We start from the raw sequence: 22,133 nt of genomic DNA on the forward strand, positions 1-22,133 counted from the left end.
CAAGCCATTAACAAATTCTAGTTCTTTAACATTTAATCACAACCTAAGTAAAGATAATTTAAGTCAGTAGTTTTTTCACAAAGATTTTTGAAGAGTGCATATTTTCAGAAATAGTGATAGTTATGTTTATTGAGTAATTTCTATAGGGCAGGCATTATACTGCCTTTAAATAATTTAAATAATTTAGTCAATCCTACAGAAACCCTGCCGGGAATATTCCAACCTTAATTATCTTCATTAACATATGAGAAATCTGAGGGCTAGGAAGTCTGTCTAAGATAATCAGGTACTAAATAGCATATCTAGGATCCAGCCTAGCACTGGGATAGTTGAAAAACTCTTAAGAGCTTTATTGCAAATAATTCTGTCTGATGGCAATAGGAGAAATATTCCTAATAGAAATCTGAGGAGCAAAGATAATGGTCATATATCAGTGATATGAATACCATTCCTCAGTCTGGCCTCAAGACCCAACTTTAGTTCTTCACGTCAAATCTTGAATGGAACAGTCACCACCATGAGACCATTTACTTTTGTGATGAGAAGTTAGAAAGCTAGGAGCTAAAGACCTGAATAACAACATGCAAAGTTGAGAGTAATTTGGTAAACACTAAAAAAGACAATTCAGTTGCATAAAATTTCACAGGAAAAGTGTATGATCTTTTAAATGTGCTATGGGATAGAATTGATTGTCTGAAGTTACAAAGAAAAATCAGTCCGGCATTGGAGAAACAGAATGGGCTGTTTTAGCAAAAGTAAATTGTTGAAAAGTTGTCTTCGCAAAGAAATTTTGAAGAGTATGCAGTTGTTTTGGCTGAAGCAGATGGTGTTAATCATGCCACATTTGCAGTTTTTTTCACCTCTCCTTGAAATAATTAGCCACAAGACTGTAAGTACATTTTTCATGTCAAATGGACAGTGGCTTCAAAGAAATTGGAAAGCGGAAGTGCAAGACAGTGAGAAAAGAAGACTGACTTGATGCACGAAAGACAAAACAGCAACATTTCTTGTGCAACCACTGAACATGTGTCAGCAAGCATGAGGTCACTATTCATAGGAAATAATAAAACTAAAAAAACTAAAACTAAAATGGGTAGTTTATTACATAGAAGAAGCAATGAAGTGGAGCTCATCTTGCTTATCAATGCCATAACTTGTAGAATATTGATAGCACAGAGGTTTAGTTAACTCTAAATTTAAATAATGTATATGAAAGTCTGATACAATTGCTAGAGAAACTAATACTAAATATGATATCTGGAAAAGAAGAGCAAAATCCTGGCTGCTGCCTTGATCATGTAACACTTGATGAAGTATCTTCTGGTCAGTACTCCACACTTTGCCTAATGGTGGCAAAGGAGGATGTGTTAGGATAACAGTTGTGTTACAGAAGGCATAGTAGAAGATCTCTTATTCAAGGCTATCCAACTGGTAATATTAAATTAGGTATTTTATATTAGTTTGCAATGTAAGTTTTATGACTTTTGCCTGTGGTCATCAGTACCTGAATTTTTAGTAAGGAGTAATAAATGTTTTTTGAGTTTCAATTTAGTTTCTGTCAGATTCTAGTTACATGAGCAGAAAACAGGCACACCTCTGGTTTGGCCATGCTAAGACTACGTACTGCCAAAGCCTGTACAGTGCGTCACCAACCATAAAAACTAATGGTAATAATAATAATAGTAATAAAAAATAATAATAATAATTGCAATGTTCTTATCAAAGTACTTTACATATATCAATTCCTATAATTGTTATCTTATCATTTGAAATAGATTATAATATATTCATTTTAGAAATAAGCAAGCAAGGATGCAGAGGGGTTAGGTGACTTTACTACATCACACAGCTAGTAAGTAGCAGAGCTGAGATTGAAACCCAGATATCCTACCTCTGTGCTTTTAAGCCTCATGTACGATAAACTGTGACAGCTATACTGAAATCACTGCTATAATACATACCATACTCTCCTCTTGGATCTGTCTAGAGGTTTCTCATTTTCTATTCCTGACTACTCTATGGAGTCTCTCTTTTTGCTTCTTCTCTAGGGTAGCCCAAGTTAACATTTATGAGAACACCATAACTTACATATAGCCTCTGTGGAATCAAGTTGCTTTTCTTCACTATTATAGAACAAGGTCCTGGGAGGCCTAAACATAAAGTGAATGGAAATGTATCCAATTCAAAAATACAGCATTCCGTATATCATAAAATAAGAATGCTCAGAGGGGCTATATCTAAACTCTGCTTATATAAACTGGGACTAATGATTGAAAAATGTTTTTAAAAAACTTAAAAAAAATGTTCTAAGCAGTTTTAGAATGAGTAATTGATGTTTGTGGTATCCAGGGACAAATTAGTCATTCAGAAATTTGAGAAAGGAATAAAAAGCCCATGGGTGTTTCTGCAAATCTTGTTTTTCTTTTTCTTTTTCTTTTTCTTTTTCTTTTTCTTTTTCTTTTTCTTTTTCTTTTATTTTCTTTTTTTTTTTTTTTCCTGTTGTCCCTGTTTATTGTAATGATCTGTCTGATTTGGAGATACCTCCATTCTCTATATTGTTAAGATCATTTAGGGGACATATGCATGTTTTGGCATGTCATAGATAATAGAATCAATCCTGAGATTGGTCAGTGATGATATAAGGAGATATAAATCAGAGAAATTAGTATTGCTAACCTAGGACTTCTCTCTCCTTACATTCTAACAGTACCCTAGATACATGCTCCTAAGTCTTAATTTGGTTTTTATAAGCTTAGCCACTACTGTAGCAATCATCTTTGGCAGCAATACGTCATTACCTTGCTTACTTCTCTTTCTAATATAAAACCAACACACTTCAGCCTTTGTTTGTTTTTTTTTTTTTGTCTTTTTGCTATTTCTTTGGGCCGCTCCTGCGGCATATGGAGGTTCCCAGGCTAGGAGTCGAATCGGAGCTGTAGCCACTGGCCTACGCCAGAGCCACAGCAACGCGGGATCTGAGCCGCGTCTGCAACCTACACCACAGCTCACGGCAACGCCAGATCCTTAACCCACTGAGCAAGGGCAGGGACCGAACCCGCAACCTCATGGTTCCTAGTCGGATTCGTTAACCACTGCGCCATGACGGGAACTCCCACTTCAGCCTTTGAAGTTTAATTCTTGTAACCAAAAGCTTTAAACTTTTGCCTATTCCAAACATTGATATGACCTAGAGAAAATGTCTTTATAAATTCATTTTGGGATCATTCTCACTTTTACCTCTGTCCATACTCACTGTCATTTCAACTATTTGTTCCCTGGTGTTGGTTTGTTTGTTTAATCCATGACTTTTCTTTATGGGAGTTCTTCTGACCCAAACTTGGTTGACATCCCTCATCCCCTGCCCGTCTTACAGACCAAAAGCCCTCCCTGGGACAGCCTTTTTTTTTTTTTTTTTTTTTTTTTTTTTTTTTTTTTTTTTTTTTTTTTTTTTCTGATGACCCCCATCTCCATGTTCCTTTATAATGCTATTAGAAATACCAGCCCTATTTTCAGTCAACCTTGATGCCTAATTCAGAGGCCACAGGCATTAAGCTCTAAGGGGGAAGGAATACTAATTTCCTTTTATGGGGTCTTCTCATGATTAAGTCTCTGGAGTACAGCACATTACGTGGCATAGAGTGGATACTCAAATATGTGTTGAAAAAGAGAAGAAAAGAGGTAGGAAGAACATGAAGTCAAACATTCTTGTGTTCCAACTTTAGCTTAACTTTTTGCTAGTTGTATGAATGTGAATGAATAAATTAAGTATTGTGTAACTCACTTTGCTAACTAGAGGGACTAATAATATTTTCATATAGATTAGGAAGGATTAGCAATTTTTGCATCTAGGAACAAGGCAGAATATTAAGTATGGAATAAATAAACTGAATTCAGAATGTATACATCATATATAATTGTATATGAGTATACACTATATCATATATAATTAGATATGATATATGTAATAACAGATAAAAGCTAATAAAAGGAAAGGGAAATTTAATATGTTTCAGGTCAATGTCTTTAATACATTTGTTTTCCAAAATACCAGATAACTGATAGATAATAACTTGCCCCAATATAATGTATATACTAATAACATTATTTTTAAAGAGTTAAGTAGTATTTTAAATGGAGAGCAAAGCCAGTATTTACTATTTGTATTTTTTATAATTATGGATTTTAAACTAATCAGTAAAATGTATATGTTGCATATAAATTTCTATTTTTGTATGAGAAAGTATACTACCTAAGTATAGAAGAAAGAGTATAAAAAGTTTAAGGAAAATTTTCGTTGCTTTGAACAGCTAATTGTTGGTTACAATAATGGTACTTGAATAGAAATATGGATGCAATATAGTTTACACACTCATGTTTCAAGGTCTCCCAAAATATTATATAATTTGGCTTATCAGTTGCACTGGTCTATTTCACTTGTCCTCATAGCAAGCAAGGTAGTGAAATAGGAAATTATTTGAGTCAAGTAATTTCACTGGAAGTAATTCAGTTCAGTTGTAGTTTTTGAGTCTCTCCAGGACAAGTCAAGGTACACCTTAATTTATAATATCTAATGTTTTGAACTTTTGATTTTTCATGACTTTTTTTTTTATTGACATGAGTTATTCTTCCTACCCTTTTCCAGTTAGTTATTTGGATTTTCTTCCTGAAGAGAATTTTTCCATGCACACCACATAAAGCTATCCATCAGCTTCTTCCCATGCTTTGATTTTTATTGGAAACAAATCAGAAAGTTAGGAAAACTACAAATGGAAAAGATATGGCATGTCAACCAGTATAACTTCCTAAAAATGAGATTACTCCTTATAATTTATTTAATTTTATTATACCTGACGCTATCTCAAGAGCACCATTATCCTTTAATCGTAGTGTGAGACTATTATCCTTGTTTAAAGCTTAATGTAATATTCAGTTTTATGTTTTCTCCCTTCCCAGAGTTGGAGGGAAAAATGTAGAGAAATATTTTGGCTGCCTAATTCTCCTCCCAACCATGCCTCTGCCAAGTCTTTTCCTTTGAGCCCTGAACCATTAACTCTTAGTGCACTCAGAGGCATTGCTAAGTTAAAGGGTATTCTCCTTACCAGGGAAGAAAGCCATTTATCATTTGCTGGAGAAGGGTGAACGAAAAAGTATCCACCTACATTCTCTGGTTAAAAAACAGCTAGCACCACGATCCTCTTCATTGCTCTCTCCCTCCTCCAAGCTTCCTTGTCTGTGATGCTTAACTCTCTCACCCAATTATTCAGACAACATCTAAGTATTTTATACTATATAGCAGGCATTTCCCTAAGCATAGAGTTTAAAAAATTGAAATCCTGTAATTCTAACCCTCAAAGTTGTGGGGAAAGAGATGGCAAACCACAATTACATACTATGTAAAGAGTGATTTAAAAGAGGAATTCATACAGAGTGATGAAAATAAAAAAAGACATTACCTCTGGGATTAGAGAAAGTCTTCATAGAAGGAATGGTTGAGTCTGGACTTGATATTTGACTTGAAGAATGACTTGAAGGAATTCATCAGGCAGGTTCATCAAGCAAAAGGAACAGAGTATGTAAAACCTGAAAGCTGGGAGTGAGTGCAGCACACTTGGCAAACAACTCTGAGTCACAAGATGCCAGAAAGGAAAAAGTGAATTTGGAACTAGATTATTTTTATTCAGAAAGATCTGATCTGAGAGTTTGGACAGTTTAAATAAGGAATACCTCAATCAAGTGTATATTTCTAGAAGTTTATCTTACTGGTATAGTTCTGCTGCAAAGCTACCATTTAAAATGTTTAAGTCTGGTTGATTATGACCATATTCTAAAGTGAGAGAAAGGCAGGAGAAGCACCATGGAGTAGCCAGGTAAGAACTTCTGAAAATCCTTCTGTCCATAAAAGTGATGAGGACAAAAATAGTCAAAATTAACTTTTTCAAAACTCTGAAAATTGACCAAAGGCTTACAACGATACTAGGAGCATTTATATAAGAGAAATGGATGATGTAGGAGTGGTGTCAGCAAGATGGCTGTATAAAACTTTCTTCATTGTATTTCTCCTTCAACAGCAATAGGCATCCATCCACATACAAGTGCCTTTGAGGGAGCTGTGGGATATACCACCTTATGCCAAAGGGCCTGAGAGGACCCACCCAAGCATTAGGTAATAGGCATACAGACTTCATCTTCGTCGTGAACACAGCAGTGGTCTGTGAATTGGCTCCAGGTACTGAGTGCCCTCTATGTTCTCCCCTGGAGAGCACTGTCTTAGACAATTACTGGTGAATAGGTGAGCTTTTATGGAAATCCAGGAGAATGTACAGCACTTAATTGGAACAACAACAAAAACAACATCAACAAAACAAGTTTGAGGGCATTAGATAAGAGCAATAATTTAATTTTATCCGTATAATTTCCATGTAAGGTGGCATAACCAAGTTCCAAGAGAGATGTTCTTGGCCCAAGATTTCTCTCAAGGAGGAGATGAATAATATGTGAGTGAACACCCAGTTTTTCCAGCTGGCTAGGTGGGATGCTGCTACAAAGGCATTTCTCTCTTTTTCCGTCAAAGTCCAGAGTTGTGAGCTACATGAGTTGAAGATGAAAAGAAGTGGACGAGTGGCAGATAGGGCTCTCAGAGGGCATTAAAGGAACATGAATTCTACTAAGTACACACTGTGGACATTATGAAGAAGCTGCCCATGAGCCGCTGGGGATTCCTCGCCTGTGAATTCCCCTAATGGCTGATAGGCACCCCCAGAGCTCTCTGTGCTTCACCCACACATTTGTGGTCAACTCCTTGTGCGTGCTCTCAATGGTGGCAAAAGTCAGCTTTGGCCGAAGACTACTAAGAAAATGCAGAAAACTGGGCTGAATCTGCAGGCCAGGGGGGCCTGAGCCTTAGCACCACACTTGGGAAACCTCAGTAAGATCAATGGTTGACTTTTCATTCAGAAACCATGGACACTAGAAAGCAAAGTGCTGAAAAAGACTTATCCAAGAATTATGTATTTTACAATTCACCCTTCAAAAATAGAGGAAAAAGTAATTCATTTTCAGACACTAAAACTAAAAGACTTTATTATTAGCAGATCTGCTCTACAAGAAATATTAAAGGAAGTCCTTCAAGTCAAAATGAAACTAGGCACTGAGAAAAGTAATTACATAATTTAATAACAATTATAATATACTTTTGTTTGTAAATATTTTCTTCTATCAGATATTAAGATGAATAAATCAATAATTATAAAACTGTTGATGAGATTATAATATACAAAGATGTAATTTGCAGGATGATAGTAGCAGAAAGTAGTGGTAGTAAAGGAAGCTATATTAGAGCAAATCTTTTGTAGAATATTAAATTTAAGTAGATATTTATTTGAACTAAATTTTTTCAGTTAAGATGCTAATTGTAATCCTGGGGCAATCACTCAAAGAATAAGTTTAAAAAAAGAATTAAACAAAAGTTTGGAGTTCTTTTGTGGCATAACAAGTCAAGGATCTGGCTTTGTCACTGCAGTGGCTTGGGCTGCTGCTGTTGCCTGTGTTCAATCTCTGGCCTGGAAACCTCCATATGCCATGGGCAGGGCCAAAAGAAAGGAAGGAAGGAAGGAGGGATGGAGGGAGGGGAGGAAGGAAGGAAGGAAGAAGGAAGGAGAAAGAAAGAAAGAAAAGAAAGAAAAGAAAGGAAAGAAAGAAAAGAAAGAAAGAAAGAAAGGGAGGGAGGGAGGGAAGGAAGGAAGGAAGGAAGGAAAGAAAGAAAGAAAAAAAGAAAAAGAAAGAAAAAGAGAGAGAAAGCGAAAAGAAAAGTTTAAAATAGTGTATCAGAAAATATCTCTTTTGGAGTTCCCGTGGTGGCGCAGTGGTTAGCGAATCCAACTAGGAACCATGAGGTTGCGGGTTCGATCCCTGCCCTTGCTCAGTGGGTTAACGATCCGGCGTTGCCGTGAGCTGTGGTGTAGGTTGCAGACGCGGCTTGGATCCCGCGTTGCTGTGGCTCTGGCATAGGCTGGTGGCTGCAGCTCCGATTGGACCCCTAGCCTGGGAACCTCCATATGCCGTGGGAGCGGCCCAAGAAATAGCAAAAAGACAAAAAAAAAAAAAAAAAGAAAATATCTCTTTTGAGGGAGTTCCCATCGTGGCACAGTGGAAACGAATCTGACTAGGAACCGTGAGGTTGTGGGTTCAATCCCTGGCCTCGCTCAGTGGGTTAAGGAACTGGCATTGCCATGAGCTGTTGTGTAGGTCACAGACAGGGCTCGGATCCCATGTGGCTGTGGCATAGGCCCCTGGCTAAGGCAGAGGCCTGCAGCTGTAGCTCCAATTCAGCCCCTAGCCTGGGAATTCCCATATGCTGCAGGTGCAGCCCTAAAGAGCGGAAAAAAAAAAGAATCTTTTTAACACAGAAGAAAGCAGTTATGCGGGAATAGAGGAATAATAACAGCAACAACAAAATAACATGAGGTATGCAAAACAAATTGCAAAATGCAAATCCTACTTTATTGATAATTACATCAACTGTAGATAGGCTAAAATTTCCAATCAAAAATTAAATATTAGCAGAATGGATTTTTAAAAAGATCCAAATGCATGCTGTCTATAAAGTGCAGAAACATTAGATTCAAAGGCAAAAATAAGTTGAAAGTACACTATGGAAAAATAAATACCATTCAAACAGAAACCACAAGAGAGTTTGAATGGTTATACTAAAATCAGACAAAACATAGTTTCAGACAAGAATTTTTACTAAAGGCAAGGAGAAATAATTTTATGTTGACAGAAGAGTCAATTTATCAAGATGATAAAGCAGTTATCCACTTTAGAAAAGAGTGCCCCCTCCAAAAATGAAACCAAAACTGACAGAAATCAAGGGTAAGACAGACAATTCATTAATATTTGGAGACGTGAATACTCCACTTTCAATAATTATTATACTAACTAGGCAGAATGTCAAAAAAGAACAAAAAGAATAACAGCATCAACCAACTAGCCTTAACACACATTATCGATCACAGCCCAACAAGAGCAGAGTACACATTGTCCTCTGGTGCACATGGGATATTCTCCAGGATAGATGATATGTTAAACCCTTAAAGTTTTCCATAAATTTAAAAGTGTGGAAACCATACAAATATGTTCTCTGACTACAAATGGCATATCAGTAATGGAAGAATAAGTTCAAATCTGACCTGATCAAAATATGAAGTCATTTTAACGTTTTAAGGAGAAAGAAAAATTATTAACATTTATTTTTAAGGAAAATTAATTCAAAAAGTTTAATATTCCGTAGAAAAGGACTGTATAATCATGTTCATAATAAAAACTGGTAATTTATATGATCATATTAGAATGACCAAATTAAGAATTATTCTAAGCACCTCACATTCATGAACATATTTAATCTTTCATAAAACCTGATAGAGAAGTTCCTGTCATGGCTCAGCAGTTAGTGAACCCGACTAGCATCTACAAGGATATAGGTTTGATCCCTGGCCTTGCTTAGTGGTTTGAGGATCTAGCATTGTGGTGAGCTGTGGTATAGGTCACAGATGGCACTTGGATCCCACGTTGCTCTGGCTCCAGTGTAGGCTGGCAACTGCAGCTCCAATTGGACCCTAGCCTGGGACCCTCCATGTCTCAGGCACAACCCTAAAAGACAAAAAGACCAAAAAAATAATAAAACCCGATAGAGGATATATTATTATAGTATTTCCATTTCATAGATAAGGAAATTCAGGATAATGGATATTAATAACCTTGTATACCATCATATGCACTGTAATTTCTCATTCATCCTATTAAAATGCATCAAAGTTGTTTCCATTAAGAAACTGTTAAGAGTAGAGTTGTTGTGGAGTTCCCATGATGCAGTGGGTTAAGCAGCTTGGGTCACCACAGAGGTGTGAGTTTGATCCCCAGCCCAATGCAGTGCCTTTTATAGCTGTGGCTTAGATTCATTTCTTAGCCCTGGAACTTCCATATGATGCAGGTACGGCCATTAAAAAAATAAAGAATAGGGTTGTTATTAATATTGACACTAACATTTGTACATACATGTTTGTGGAACTATATGTTCATAAACCCAGGTCCCCTGAAAATCAAACATTAGAATAGAATTATGGAGTTCCCGTCGTGGCATGGTGGTTAACGAATCCGACTAGGAACCATGAGGTTGCAGGTTCGATCCCTGCCCTTGCTCAGTGGGTTAAGGATCAGGCCTTGCTGTGAGCTGTGGTGTAGGTCACAGATGCGGCTCAGATCCCGTGTTGCTGTGGCTCTGGTGTAGGCCGGCAGCTACAGCTCCGATTGGACCCCTAGCCTGGGAACCTCCATATGCTGCAGGAGTGGCCCAAGAAATGGCAAAAAGACAAAATGAATAAATAAATAAATAAATAAAATAGAGTTATGTGTGAAAAAGATTTATTGGTGGAAGTTACTGTGAAGGATAAAGGGAAGAATCAGGAAAGATGGATATGGCTTTTAGACCACAGTTCAAATCACATACTTTGAAGAAAAGGAAGGAAGGATGATTGCTAAGGAAGAGTGTCAAGCCATGGTGCAATTTTAATAAAATTTTGACCCAGTTAATGTAGGCCAGAGTGGTAAATGTCATAAATCAAATTAGTAAAGTTGCTTTCTATTCCTCATTTGTTGAATGGATCAAATCTGAGTTGCAGCTGTGACCTATGCTGCAGCTGAGGCAACGCCAGATATTTAACCCATTGTGCAGGGCCAGGGATTGAACCTCTGCTGCCACAGAGACAATGCTAGATCCTTAATCCACTGTGCCACAGTGGGAACTCCTGCTGATGGTTTCTTCTCATGAAAGTTATCAGTTGCATTTTTGTGTCAACTAGAATAATCAGTCTTTACTCTTTAGTCCTATTAGTATAGTGAATTACATTGATTTTTTTTTGCAATTTATTTTTTTGGCATTATAATTTATTTTATTTTTTCATTTTATTTATTTATTTTTATTACAGTATAGTTGATTTACAATATTGTGCCAATTTCTGCTGTACTGCATAGTGACCCAGTCATACATGTATATACATTCTCTTTCTTGTTATTTTCCATCATGTTCTCTCCCAAAAGATTGGATACATTTCCCTGTGCTATAGAGTAGGACCCCATTGCTTATCATTCTAAATGAAATAGTTTGCATCTACTAACCCTAAACTTCCCGTCCATCCCACTCTTTCCCTCTCCCTCTCCATCGATTTTGGAATGTTAAACCAGCCTTGCTTTCCTGAGATAAGTCTATTTGATCATGGTCTATTTTCTTTCATGTTATATATTTGAGCATTTTCCCTGGATGTAAGCAATTTTTCATCTCTGCTGCCATGGACATCCTTGTGGATACCTCATCACCCAGTTTGAGCCTTGACTCCCAAGGCCTTGACCACCCTCTTTCATATCAATGTTCTCTTCAGCTTTCTTGGGTTTCAACACCTCACACTATGCAGCCCTTCCATTTGGATGTCCTTTTCACCCTGCTCAGTGTGACTGTCCACTCAGGGCCACCCACCTTCTCACGTAGATACCATGTTTAGCAGTTGGACTCCAATAACTCATGCTAGGCTGTTCTATATGCATAGCCTTCTCACCTTGCTTGGATTCAAATTGCCTCTTTAGTTGGATATACCCCTTGCCCTTCTTGAGCTCTAATATCTCACACTAGGGTGCTCCTTCTCAGGAACACAGTTCACTCTCCTCTGTCTCTGACTCCCTGCATTGGAACTTTGTCCTGTGTGCATTAATTCCTCATGCTACTCAGATCCTGACAGTCTACCTGGGGCAAGCTTTCTGCAGGGATTCCCTCTCTCCTTCCTTACACTCTAACAACTCATGCCAGACTAACTTTCATGTGCCCCAGCCACAGCAACATGGGATCCAAGCTGAGTCTGCTACCTACACCACAGCTCACAGCAACACCAGATCCTTAACCCATTGAGCAAGACCAGGGATCAAACCTGCATCCTCATGGATAATGGTTGGGTCCATTACTGCTGAGCCACAATGGGAATTCCACAAGTTTATTTTATTTAGCTTAATATTCTCAAGGCTCATGTATGTCGTTATATATATCAGTACCTTATTTCTTTTTTTATGGCCAAATAATATTTCTTTGTGGGAATATACTATATTTTGTTTAGCAGTTCATCAGTTCATGGACATTTGAATTGTTTCCATATTTTGACTATTATGAATAATGCTTTTATGAAATTTATGTACAAAGTTTTGCATGGACATATATTTTTCACACCTTGTAGTCTTCTCAAGGTGACATAACAGAATACCACAGGCTGAGTGACTTAAACAACAGCAATTTATTTTCTCACTGTTCTGAAGACTGAAATTCGAAGATCAAGGTGCTGGCAGGGTAGGTTTCTGGTAAAATCTCTCCTCATGGCTTGCAGATGGCTACCATCTCACTCTGTCCACACGTGGATATTTTTCCCCCACACATATATATTCTGTGCACATATACTCCTGGTATCTCTTCCTCTTCTTATAAAGACAGCAGATTATTTAGATTATGTCCTTATCTTATGATCTCATTTACTTTAATTATTTCATTGAAGGGCTTGTATCCAAGTTGAGTAACATTGGGTATTGGGGCTTCAATGTATAGATTGGGGTGAGGAACACAATTCAGTCTGTAACTTTCCACACTATTGCCCCCCCAAATTCATATTCCCCTCATATACAAAATGCATTCAGCTCATCCCAACAGTCCCAAAACATCAACTCCTCAGTCCAAATATTATCTAAATATCATCTAAGTAAAGCATAAGTCAAACTGAAGGTATGATTCATCCTGTGCAGAATTTCTCTCTATGGATGAACCTGTAAAACTAGACAAGTTATGTGCTTTGAAAATATAGTTGTTGGATTTCCCTTGTGGCCTAGCAGTTATGGATCCAGCTTTGTCACTGCTGTGGTGAGGGTTTGATCCCTGGCCTGGTAACTTCGGCATGCCATGGATGCAGAAAAAAAAAATACAGTGATTGGGCAGCATAGGATAAACATCCCCATTCCAAAAGGGAGAAATTTTAAGAAAGAAAGGGGTTGGGGTAATAGGTTCCACATAAGTCAAACCCAGCAAGGGAAATTCCATTAGACCTTAGGACTCCAGAATTATCTTCTGCCCTTTAGGTCCTCCTAGGCTCTCTGGAATGAGGCCTCACTCTCAGAGCTCATAGGGCAGCAGCCGCATTCCCTTGCCTCTGACTGGTGGCTCTACCTTCTCAAGCCATAGTCCACGGCATTACACCTGAGGCCACAGACAGTAACAGATTGGCCTATTGAAACCAAACAGGTGGCCCCACCTTCTGCAACCTAGGAGAGACAGCCTTGACCTTTGGTCCAGTGTACCCTGGTCTGTGGTGGCAGTGCCTTAACTAGTATATACCTAGGAGAGGAATTACTGGATCATTTGGTAACTCTGCATTTAAACTTTTGAGAAATTGCCATACTCTTTTCCAAAGTCCTTGAACAATTTTATGTCCTCAGCAATGATTGAAGGCTTCAGTTTCTCCCCATCTTCAGTAATCCTTGTTAGTGTTTGAAGCTTGTCATTTTAACAGAACTCTTAAGCACACTCACTGCCATCATAGTTTTAATCACAATCTCTCACATTCTTTCCTCTGCCCTTTACTGACTAGTTTTCCTTCTTCTACGTTCCTTCTCATCAAGCTAATGCCAGCTGACTCCCAGAAAGCAAAATGTAAAAGGGACCTTATGAAGGTATTTAAGGTTTTTATTTATTTGTTTATTTTAACTTTGCTTTTTAGTATAACTTTACTTTTAGTATTATGACATTTGTCACCACTTGGTTAATATGGTTTTGAAAGACAAGCTCTTTAAAGCTGGTTAATTTTGCTGAGACATTCTTCCTACTGTTTTTTTTTTTTTTTTTTTTTTGTCTTTTTGCCGTTTTTTGGGCCACTCCTGCAGCATATGGAGGTTCTCAGGCTAGAGATCGAATCGGAGCCGTAGCTGCTGGCCTACACCAGAGCCACAGCAACACGGGATCTGAGCCACGTCTGCAACCTACACCACAGCTCACAGCAACGCCGGATCCTTAACTCACTGAGCAAGGCCATGGATCGAACCCGCAACCTTATAGTTCCTAGTCGGATTCGTTAACCACTGAGCCACAACGGGAACTCCCCTTCTGTTTTCATTTAGATTGTTTCTGGTTGCCTAGAATTTAGCTAGGTGAGCCTCAGACAAGGGCTGTCTAATGTCAGAGCATGTACGCATGAGGAGAAAAGTACATTTTAAAAAAATCAGTGTAACTAATGATTTTAGTAGTATAAATTAAGTGATTGCTCAATAATTTGTGCTGATTATATAGCAAATTAACTCATAATTTTAAAACAAATTTATGCCCTTTTAATAACCTTTTCACAAATTTATGCCCTTTAGTAACCTCTTCACAGGCACCAATATGGGATATATTTGAATACCAAGAGAAAAATAAATGAAGTAGAATAATTTTTTTTTCAGTTAACTGAATTTTCTTAATAACCCAAGTAAAGCTGGTGCTTCTGGTTTCCAGCTGTGTAATTCCTGTCTGTAATTTTTTATAATGGTTATATTTTGGTTCACAGTCATTACATAAGCCTAGAATATCCTCTCTAACTTTCAGTTGAAGATTATCAATGTTGAAATGGAATTATAGCATAAAGGATTATTGACTGATTCATTAGAACTGGTGTTATAACGTTTCTTCAACTCATAAAATACATTTACTATGAAGCCAGAGCTTCATAGATTTTCTAATACACAGATTTTTCCATGGTAACAGAAAGTATCTTGTCATTTTATAATTTATTAGACTGAAGTAAGACCCAGGAAAATGCATGTTTGAGAAAGTCAGCAAATGCTCACAACAGGCAGAACAAATTCCAGGCCAAAACTGAAGACATTATAAATGCCTAAAATTACTGTCTTTATCTCTAAGGCAGGTGTTTCAAAACTGGACTGGCCCCAAATATTTTTTCCCTTTTGGTTATTGTTTTTCTAGAGAAGTTGAAAAGGATGTTAAAGATAAGGCAGGTGTTAAGATAAAATTCCTTACTAGGAATGACTCATCAACAGCCAATCAGGGATTCTGTATCTGAACATGAACAGGGGTGGTGGCTTGGCCATGACTGTGAAAACTCTGTTCAGTCCAGGAGAGAACAATATTTTTATTAAACAGAAGTTTGAAATAATTCCCACTTAAGGAAGAAAAAAATCTCCATAGCCACTTGTACCAAATATATAACAAAGAATCTGTTACTTGACTTTGCCTTTTACATTAAAGTTATTATATCTTAATATTTAAAATTTTATCAGATGATAAATCTCTTAGTACATATAAATTAAACATGTCAAAATAAATTACTTAAATAAAACATATTAATGAGTGAGTCATTAGCAAAAGGAAACAAATACAGAGTTTAAGATATTCAAGGCTAGTGTCTTCCTAACCTACACCAAGTATTTTCTAGGGAGAAAATGGATTAATAAATAATACCAAGAAAGAAGCTTATTGACCCCTTTGTCATTTACCTCCTCTGGGAATTATGGCAAGGAACAGTTGCCCTTGTTAACCTGTGAACATTTTTCACTCCCATAGGTCATTGACTCTGGCTCAGGGGTCCAATTTTCCTTTCATTCATTAACCACATTGGGAAGCAGAGTTCCTAACCCTTTCCATTCTAAATGTGGAACAATCACATCCCCTCACAATCAACGGCCAGTGTGCTGGGACCTTTACGTTTCGCTGTGCTCTTGCAGTGACGCAAATTTTTAACAATTGAAGGATATTAACTCAAAAACTTGTTTTCTAATTGGAGGAGCTCAAGGGATTTCAAATAAATGAACTTGTATAAACTGGAAGCATGTACATGTGCCTTTCCAATTATTTTTGTTCAAATTGGGGGAGAGGGCACTGCTAATCTCAAAAAGCAGATTGCAAAAATTATTTTAGCTATGAAGCTAGCTCAGGATAGCAAAACTGAGCAGCTGTAAATTGTTTGTACAGCTAAAATGACATAAATTTGTCTTTAATCTTAGTAAAGATATCATATACTTGAACAACGAATTTCATTATTTAAATAGGTGCATTTTTGTTACCACTGGATTATTTCCTTTTATTAGATTCATTGGAAAAAAGAAAAAGAGAGGTCTAATTTAGTTTTAGACTTTTGCTAGACTCTTTTCACTTTCCTGTCACATGTTTAATTGTGAATCTAAAAACTGCAAAGAATCCATTTGTTACAATTATGACAAAAACATTGTGTTTGTTAATAAAACAAACAAGAGAAGTCCATATTGTTAACATCATCAGGGAACATCTTCCCTCACTGTTTGAATTAAATACATTACTTCCCAGAGATTGAAAGGAATACATGAAACAGGACTTTCTAGGAACTTTCAGACTGTTCACTGGCATAGTAAGTTAAAGAAACTTAGGGAAATACTTTGTGTTCTTTGTCATTTCCTATTTCCTCATACAGATGAGTAAGAAAGGACAGAGTGTGCTATGGGGTGGTGATTCTAATGGTTAATTAAGCCTTCAGTCCAATAACATTAGATATTTCTTGAAAAGAACAAGATTTAAGCACTTAAAATCTGTAACTGATCTTCACAAAAGACATATTCTTTAATAAAATAGTTTATCATACAGGAAAAACTTTTTTTATGTAAAATGACATGTTAATATGTGACTGTATTAGAAAATTCAATATTAAGAAGTTGTCAATTCTTAAACACACATACATAGACACAGACACACACAAACACTATATATCCAATAGCAAAAGTGTCCTATACTTAAATAATAATTTTTTCAGTCAGCCCTGAATTTAAGGCACTTACTGGGCCATTTAGTAAAGTATGCTTATTTGGGTGTAGAATTGAAATAATTAACCATTCATTTAGCTTTTTAAATCTTTGTTTAAATTACAGAAGTGGGAGTTCCCATTGTGGCTCAGAGTTGGTGAACCCAACTAGTATCCCTGAGGATGTGGGCTCAATTCCCACCTTGCTTAGTGGGTTAAGGATCCAGTGTTGCAGTGAGCTGAGGTGTAGGTCACAGACTCAGATCCGACACTGCTGTGGCCATGCTACAGGCCGGCAGCTGAAGCTCTGATTCAACCCTTAGTCTGGGAACTTCCGTATACTGCAGGTCCTGGCCTAAAAACAAGGCAAAAAAAATAAAAATAAAAAGCAATCAATCAATCAATCACAGAAATACAAAGTTCCCACCATGGCACAGTGAGTTAAAAATCCAGCTGCAGCAGCTCTCGTCTCTGCAGGGGTGCAGGTTTGATTCCCAGCCTGGCACAGTGGGATAAAGGAGCCAGCATTGCTGCACCTGCCGAATAGGTTGCAGCTGTGGCTTGGATTTAGTCCCTGACCCAAGAATTTCCATATGCCATGGGTGGCACCATGAAATTAAAAAAAAATTACAGAAGTAATTCATAAAGACATACCTCTTCTAAAAGATTCACACTATACATAGTACAACTGGACAGGCAGTTCTGGGAGATAGATTGCCAGTAGTGGAATTCTGAGATAGAGATATCTATATTTTTCATTCCCTTATTTTTTCTACAAATATTTCTTTTTAATATACCAAAAATTAGTAATTTACAATTTCACCAAGAATATGTAGGAGTGCCTGTTTTTTTCATAAGTATATCAACATACGATATTATTCATTAACTTGTTTTCAGTATTATGGAGAAAATATTTTTATTGCTTTATGATTTATCTTTTATTCTAAGAGAATTTGAGCCTCTTTAAGTACATTTTTGATTATATATTACTTTGAATTTCCTTTTTATATACTTATATTCTTTTTTTTTTTAATTTTGTCTCTTCAGGGCAGTACCTATGGCATGTGGAGGTTCCCAGGCTAGAGATTGAATCGGAGCTGTAGCTACTGTCCTGCATCACAGCCACAGCAATGTTAGATCCGAGCCCCATCTGGTAACTACACCACAGCTCATGGTAATGCTGGATTCTTAACCCCCTGAGTGAGGCCAGGGCTTGAACCTGCCTCCTCATGGATACTACTCAGATTCTTTTCTGCTGAGCCATGGTGGGAACTCCCTATACTTATATTCTTTATGTTGTTTTTATTTTTTCCATTTAGTTTTATCAGAACTCTACAGTTTCAACTTGAGATAGTTGCACTAAATGGTTTACTTGTTCGATGTTTGTTTGTTTGTTTGTTTGTTTATAGGGCTGCACCACAGCATATGGAAGTTCCCTGGTAGGGGTTGAATCAGAGCTACAGCTACCGGCCTACAGCACCCACAGCAACTTGGGATCTGAGCGGTATCTGCAACCTATTTCACAGTCACCGCAATGCTGGATCCTTAACCCAACAAGCGATGCCAGGGATCAAACCCACATCCTCAGGGTTACTAATCCAGTTCGCTAGTGCTAAGCCACAACAGGAACTCCAAGATGTTTTTATAAGGGCACTTGTTGTAATTTTTAAATTACTGTTTTATGTCCTGGGAAAACAGCGCTAAGCAAGAAAATCCAGTAAGGGAAGACAGACTAAGAATAAACATACAAATGAAAACATAAGATGATTGTTAAGAAAGAATTTTATAAAAGAAATTATAACAAACTCTCATTGCTGGTGGGAATACAAAAAATGCTACAGCCATTTTGGAAGACAGTTTGTCAGCTTTTTACAAAACTAAACACACTTACCATATGATTCCAATAGTGCTCCTTGGTATGTACAAAGAGGAGTTGAAAATGTATGTCCACACAAAGCCTAAACTTGATATTTATAGCAACTCTATTCATAATTGCCAAAATTTGGAAGCAACCAAGATGTCCTTCATTGGTGAATGGATAAATAAACTGTGATACGTTTAGATGATGAAATATTATTCAGTACCAAAAATAATGACCTATCAATCCATGAAAAGACATGGAGGAGAGTTAAATGCATATTATTAAGTGAATGAAACTAAAATATCTACACATGTATCATTACATACTGGAGAAGACAAAATACCAGAGATGACAAAACTGCGGGGACAGTAAAAGATCACTGGTTGCCAAGAGCTGTGGAGAGCGAGGGATGACTAGGCAGAACACAGCCTATTTTTAAGGCAGTGAACACAGCCTATTTTTAAGGCAGTGAAACTATTCTCTCTGGTACTGTAATGGTGGATTCATGTCATTATACATTTCTCAAAACCCATATAGTGTACATCATCAAGAACAAACCATAATGTAAAGTCTGGACTTTGGGTGATAATGATGTCATCATAAGTTTATCCACTATAATGACTGTGTGTGTGGGATATTGATAGTAAGAGAGGCTATGCCTGTGTAGGGGAAGAGGGCATATGGAATGGGAACTCTATACCTATAGTTCAATTTTGCTGTGAACCAAAAACTGCTCTAAAAAATAAACTCTCTTAAAAAAGAACAAATTATAAGACAGGTTCTCATATTTCTTCTAATTTATTTGTAATTTTGCATCTTTATATGCACTGAATACTGTTAGGTGAGATCTAACTTAAATTTTCTATGATAAGGCATTTCCACAAGCTAAATTTTTTTTTTTTTTGTTTTTGCTTTTTAGGGCTGTACCCATGGAACATGGAGGTTCCCAGGCTAGGGGTCAAGACCTGCGCCACAGCAGCATAAGATCAAAGCCGCATCTGCAGCGTACACCACAGCTCAGGGCAACGCTGGATCCTTAACCCACTGAACGAGGCCAGGGATCAAATTGCAACCTCATGGTTACTCATAGGATTCGTTTCTGCTGCACCACAATGGGAATTCCCCACAAGCTAAATTTTACAATGAATTGGAAAACTTTTGAAATCTCACATTAACATGGATCAATGTCTGGACTCTATACTCTCTCATTACGTACATGTCCATACTTATGACAATACCAAGTTGTTTTAATTACTTTGACTTTATATTTCATTATTGAGATGCATATGTTATTGGCCAGGGTGTGGACTCTAGAGTGAGAGTTACTAATAGTATAACCTTGGGCAATATACATAGCCATTTAGAGCCTGAAATAACTCATCTATCAAATTAAGATATTAAGAGTTTTTAGCTATATTAAATAATATATATATATATAAACCTTTTAGACGAGTACCTACCACAGAAGTGGTATTTATTACAATGCTTACTAATTCTGTGATTGTTACTATTATGTCATAGGGAAAATACTGTCTCCAATGTTCTTATTTTTTAATAAACGTTTGGTCTTTTAATTCATTTTAAAGTTTTGTCTTCCATATGATCTTGAAAATAAACTTGTTGCATTCCATAAAAAAGATATAATTTGCTGTCTTGATTTATTTTGTAACAAATTGCAACTAAATTTATATATAAACATATTAAATGAGTGTTTTAAAATTTTTATTAAATGAGTGCTGTCACTATATTGTGGCTTTCCATTCAGACACATTGAATTTCTTTCCTCTTATTCAAATGTTTATGCCCATTAGTGAATTTTTCTCCATTTAATAACCTTTTTTTTATGCTTATTTTGTTTCGTTGTTATTTATGGTAGCTACCCTCCCCCTTCTCTTATTCTCTCTCTCATTGCAGTTTTTGTCATTTTGTTTCTGGTCTAGAGAATAAATAATGTTGATATTATGTATGGTCACCTTTTTCAGCTTGGTAATTAATTCTAGTGGTTTTTCAGTCGATTCCTTGTATACCTGTTTGTGGGGTTCAGTTTTATCCCTCAAAAGGTATTTTGAAGTCTTAATTCCCATTACCTTATAAACTGTTCTTTTTTGGAAATAGGATCCTTGCAGATGTAATCAAGTTTAGATGAGGGCATCAGTGTGGGTGCTAACCCAGTATGATTGGTGTTCTTAAAAGAACAAAACATCACCTGAAGACAGAGACATGTGGGGAGAATGCCATGTGACTACAGGGGAAAAGGTAAGAGTGATGCAGAGAAGGAAACTAAGGATCAAAAGTCACCATCAGAAACTAGGAAGACGGAGTTCCTGTCGTGGCGCAGTGGTTAACGAATCCGCCTAGGAACCATGGGGTTGCGGGTTCGGTCCCTGCCCTTGCTCAGTGGGTTAACGATCTGGCGTTGCCGTGACCTGTGGTGTAGGTTGCAGACGCGGCTCAGATCCCGCATTGCTGTGGCTCTGGTGTAGGCCTGTGGCTGCAGCTCCGATTAGACCCCTAGCCTGGGAACCTCCATATGCCGGCGGGAGCGGCCCAAGAAATAGCAAAAGAGACAAAAAAAAAAAAAAAAGAAAGAAACTAGGAAGAGGCAAGAGAGAATTCTTTTCTATGGGCCTCAAAAGAAGCATGTCCTTGCCAACATATTGATCTTTCACTTTTAGTCTACAGAATTGTTTGAGAAAGAGTTCTTGTTGTGATACACCAGTTTGTGCTAATTTTTTATGACAGCCATAGAAAACAAATACACTTATGAAGATATAGGACTGGCAAATAAGAGTTTTGACCTTTTCTATTTATACCTCAATCCTTTTTTCTTATGTAATTGCATTGCTGAGATCTCCCCACAGTGTTAATGAGTAATGGGGATAATGGACAATAATCTTATTCTTAAATTCAATGAGATTCTTGTTACTGATTTACTAATAGTATATTACTTTCTTGAATTTACATTAGATAACATTTATCAAGTTAGGAAAGTTTCCTTCTATTGCATTTTGGCTAGCAAATTCAATTAGAATTGAGTTTGAAGTTTTTTTTTGGCCATCTGTTAAGTAAATCATATTATTTTTCTTTAGTCTTTCCCTGCAATGACTTTCTTTATAATATTGCCTCATGTTGAAACATTCTCATATTCCTGGAAGAAATTGCTGATAATGCATTGTTCTTTTAAGATGTTGTTTGATTTAATTTATTAACATTTTATTTAGAATTTTTCATACAAGTTCATAAATACGATTGACCAATAGTTAATTTTATCTTTTGTTGTTTTGATTTGTTTTTTTCAGGATTATGCTTATTTTATAAAATGAATGGAAAGTTTTATATCTATTTCCAGATGTATTTCTCATTCCTAATATTATTTAGTTTTGTTTTGGCCTTTTTTCTTTTCCTTTTAGTCTTGCCACATTGTTTTAACATTC

This window comes from Sus scrofa, chromosome 9, assembly GCF_000003025.6.
Source record: "Sus scrofa isolate TJ Tabasco breed Duroc chromosome 9, Sscrofa11.1, whole genome shotgun sequence".
In the NCBI taxonomy this organism is placed as follows: Eukaryota; Metazoa; Chordata; class Mammalia; order Artiodactyla; family Suidae; genus Sus; species Sus scrofa.